The sequence below is a fragment of the Tupaia chinensis genome, unplaced genomic scaffold (genome assembly GCF_000334495.1).
Source record: "Tupaia chinensis unplaced genomic scaffold, TupChi_1.0 Scaffold000657_1, whole genome shotgun sequence".
Classification (NCBI taxonomy): Eukaryota; Metazoa; Chordata; class Mammalia; order Scandentia; family Tupaiidae; genus Tupaia; species Tupaia belangeri.
Window position 1 is genome coordinate 654,255 of NW_006160178.1, and position 5,292 is coordinate 659,546.

Here is a 5,292-nt window from a genome sequence, read left to right on the forward strand (position 1 = left end):
TTGTTGCTGGGTGTATGTGTATGTGTGATCAAAATCCCAAGAGGAGAAGGGATTTTAGCATGGTCATCACCCCTGGGGGGAGATTTCTCGCTGTCTCTCTGTCTCTGTCTTTTGGAGAGTACACATGCCTTACAGCAAAAATCTCTCTCAAAAGAAAAAAATTTGTGCTTTTATAAATTCATTGTCACTAAAGAAAGACCTATTGAATTAATTATTTAATTTTTAATTGGTATTGGTTGTATTTCTTCTGAGCAAGTAGAATTGCTTTGATCTTATGGACTCTGTAAGTTGTTACACAGACCAGGTTTCTCACTGCCATTGCACAGTGATTAAGCTAAGGACTAAATTGAAGTCTATCCCTGGCAAGTACCTTAACCTTTTGCATACACATTTTATAATATAACCAAAATCTTTGAATTGTTAATACACTGCTTTGTTTGCTCTTTCCTTTTTAAGGTAATTCTAATCTATGTCATTTATCATTGAGTATTGCCTCAAATTATTCCCAAAAGAAAAATAGAGTTTGAACATACCCATAAACAAGTAGAAAAATTAACTGTGATAACATGTTATTTCACAATCTTAGCAGATAAATTTTACTTTCTACTTATTTTCTTAATGCAATCAAGTGTACATAGAAGATTTGTATAAAAATTTTGTTCTAGATTTGTCTTGAAGATCTATTATATTAAAATCAAAATATAAGGGTCAGCAGGTGGCATGGTGATTAAGGCCCTGGATGCCCACATGGCTGACTACAATTCAAGTCCGGGACTTGGAGACTGTAAACATAGCAGGCACTTGTGCATGCATGTGCCAAATTCCAGGAGGGGAATGGAGGAGCAGGGTCTATGACACAGCCATCCTTCCTAGGGGGTGATTTCCCATTTTCGTTCTCTTTGTCTCTCTGGCAAGCAAATGTGCTGTATAGCAAAAATCTGTCCTTAAAAAATCAAATTATAATAGAAAAGAGACTATATGGCCCTTGTTTTAAAATACATTTTGTTTTTCTTCTTAAAACTGAATATTTGAGATACGTCATCTGAGACAAATAGAATATTTATCCAGATTTTACTTCCAGATTCTATTAAAAGAGAAGACACTAGTCTGAATAATTTTCTTTTGTAAAGACAACATTGGATTTTATATCTAATTATATCCTAGACAGTGACTAGCTTTGGATAATAATTCTATTTTGAAGTTTCTGTAGCATAATTCAGTACATATGCATCATAATTCTCATTATTTTATTTAGGAAATAATATTCTATGTAAGTTTTTTATTTTGGGTTTGTTGCTTTGGTAATATTTGAACTTTGTAATAGATAGGCTAATAATACCCAATATGAAGTTATTTAATCATCTCTAAAATTAAGAATTATATTTTGGAATTTTACCAAATTTCTTTACAACTCTATGTAAATCTTATCTAAATCCATGTTAGCTATATTTATATGTGATTTTAATCTTTTCCAAATCACTTTTCAAATATATATCTAAATGATTTGAATGTACATAATACAAATAAACATGTAAAACTCGTGTACTCTGTAAATAGTTACATAAAGGATATGAAGACTTGAAAGTGAGGCTACACATAAAACTGTAAGACCGGATGTGATCTTTTTATATAATGTTACATCTTTTTAAATGCGTTGTATTTGTTTTATATGTTTTACATTCTATATCTAAGACAGAAATTTGGCATTATTCTAATTAGTTGACAATAATTATAAAAGTATTTTTCTATTTCTACATTGATAATATAAGAAATAGAAATATGTAATGGATAAATAATTATAAAAATGTGCCCAAAAGACTAGGGATATTGATAGTAACTTTCAAATATTAAATAACCAATAGCATTGCTTTAGTATCAATGCTTTTTTTTAACGATGTGACTCTATAATTTTACTATAATTACATATGTGCCTATACATATGCCTAGATGTGCATGCATATATATTTGTATATATGCATATAATATAATCATGTGGATGTATTTATATATGAATAAATGAATATATTATTTTAACATGTTTTAATTGTATGTGTAATCTATTAAGCTTAACATACCAGCTTTCCCTTCAGTTATATAATAAGAACTTTTTTGTATTTTATTTTTTGCATTCAATCACTGTATATCTTTATAACACACAAAATGAATTTTCCCATCAGGAATACACTGCATGCTAGTTCAGTCAGGATATTACTATAATTGTCATCAACAGATAATTTTTTATTTTTGTGTGAGTTGAATGTTTTGCTTTACTTTTTCCTTGATTCTCTCTCTCTCACCCCGTATAATAAGGTTCTATAAAAGATTGTCTTTGATTTCAGTTTTTAGAATTCCAATCAATAAGATCGTTTGGTCAGACATACCATAACATTGTAATCTTCCAATAAAAGAGAATTGAAGTTTAACTCACCATAGAATTGTTTGAAGAGACTCTTGTGAGTTTTCATATTTCTTTTATATAATATACTCATGATCTGTTTTATACACAATATTTCATTAAATGTTAATGCATCAGCTCTTTTTAGGCATGATTTTAGTGTTAATGGCAGGATAAGGCATTATTTCTCAATTTTTCTTCACTTTTAATTGCAAATAACTCTTGAAAGAAATTAAACTTGCATCCTATATTGTTGTCAAGTAAACAATAACCTTTCAACATCTTGGATGATGATTTTTTTTGTTTTTAGAAAGAGATTTTTGCTATAGGACACACGCACTCACTCAAGAGATAGAAAGAAGCAGAGAGAGAAAAAATGAGAAATCATCCCTTCCTGGGGTGGGGGATGGCCACACTGCAATCCCATCTCCTCCATTCTCCTCTCAGGATTTTGGGCACACACTCATACACTCCCGGTGTGAATTTTAAGTTACCTGGTCCAGGAATCGAAACACAGTCAACTATGTGGGAATTTTAAAAGTTGTATACCAAACAAAATATTCAATTACCATGCTTGTATTGATGAATATTCCACCCTTAACTATGGGGGCACAAAAAGAATCAGACACTAGATTGTTGGTCTAACTAATGTCCTCTGGTTCCACCTATATCAACACGAGGCCTTCACAAAAACAACTATGAAAACCCTGAACAACATGTCTACCCTCTGCCAACTCACTGCAGAAAGAACTTCTTTCCAGCCCTTTGTAGCTAACGTGCACACATTTGTTGCATATCCTACAATGCATAAAATGGAACTGGAGAAAAAGTCTTAATAGGCCCTAGAAATGGACTTGAAGGAAAGCTCATTGCTCCTGGAATGTGGAAAGTGAATTAAAATGAGAATATGACCCTGGCATGTTCCTCCCGCCACGTAGAGTAGATGGTCAGAATGGGCCTTTGAAGTACAAGATTCAAGAGGCATGCTCCTTCCTATCGATTTTAAGAATGGGATTGAAAATAAGGTTAAAAAAAAAATTTCTATTAGCGAATTAGTGTAAAAAAAAAGTTCTTGTGAGAAAAATCAGTGTAAAAAACATAAATAAAAAATTAATGGTAAAAAATGAAACTAGGTATTAGTGAAAAACTTGCCAATTTGGAGTTAACATTCTAAAAAGGAAAAAAAATATAAGCATTATTCAATAAACCTTGAAAATTTTTGAAATGCAACAATGGAAAATGGGACTAAGGAATTATGTTTTTTCAATGAAATCTAGTGAACAATGTCTGTTAAACCATTCTTCTGGTGAATATTATGATATCCACCTTTTTTTTTTCCTAATCAGTACCTTTTAAGTTAGCGTATTAATCAAAAAAAGATCAGAATAATGCAATTTAGATGTAAAACCACTGGTAATATTATTTTGTGTAATCTATTAAGCTTAACATACCAGCTTTCCCTTCAGTTATATAATAAGAACTTTTTTGTATTTTATTTTTTGCATTCAATCACTGTATATCTTTATAACACACAAAATGAATTTTCCCATCAGGAATACACTGCATGCTAGTTCAGTCAGGATATTACTATAATTGTCATCAACAGATAATTTTTTATTTTTGTGTGAGTTGAATGTTTTGCTTTACTTTTTCCTTGATTCTCTCTCTCTCACCCCGTATAATAAGGTTCTATAAAAGATTGTCTTTGATTTCAGTTTTTAGAATTCCAATCAATAAGATCGTTTGGTCAGACATACCATAACATTGTAATCTTCCAATAAAAGAGAATTGAAGTTTAACTCACCATAGAATTGTTTGAAGAGACTCTTGTGAGTTTTCATATTTCTTTTATATAATATACTCATGATCTGTTTTATACACAATATTTCATTAAATGTTAATGCATCAGCTCTTTTTAGGCATGATTTTAGTGTTAATGGCAGGATAAGGCATTATTTCTCAATTTTTCTTCACTTTTAATTGCAAATAACTCTTGAAAGAAATTAAACTTGCATCCTATATTGTTGTCAAGTAAACAATAACCTTTCAACATCTTGGATGATGATTTTTTTTGTTTTTAGAAAGAGATTTTTGCTATAGGACACACGCACTCACTCAAGAGATAGAAAGAAGCAGAGAGAGAAAAAATGAGAAATCATCCCTTCCTGGGGTGGGGGATGGCCACACTGCAATCCCATCTCCTCCATTCTCCTCTCAGGATTTTGGGCACACACTCATACACTCCCGGTGTGAATTTTAAGTTACCTGGTCCAGGAATCGAAACACAGTCAACTATGTGGGAATTTTAAAAGTTGTATACCAAACAAAATATTCAATTACCATGCTTGTATTGATGAATATTCCACCCTTAACTATGGGGGCACAAAAAGAATCAGACACTAGATTGTTGGTCTAACTAATGTCCTCTGGTTCCACCTATATCAACACGAGGCCTTCACAAAAACAACTATGAAAACCCTGAACAACATGTCTACCCTCTGCCAACTCACTGCAGAAAGAACTTCTTTCCAGCCCTTTGTAGCTAACGTGCACACATTTGTTGCATATCCTACAATGCATAAAATGGAACTGGAGAAAAAGTCTTAATAGGCCCTAGAAATGGACTTGAAGGAAAGCTCATTGCTCCTGGAATGTGGAAAGTGAATTAAAATGAGAATATGACCCTGGCATGTTCCTCCCGCCACGTAGAGTAGATGGTCAGAATGGGCCTTTGAAGTACAAGATTCAAGAGGCATGCTCCTTCCTATCGATTTTAAGAATGGGATTGAAAATAAGGTTAAAAAAAAAATTTCTATTAGCGAATTAGTGTAAAAAAAAAGTTCTTGTGAGAAAAATCAGTGTAAAAAACATAAATAAAAAATTAATGGTAAAAAATG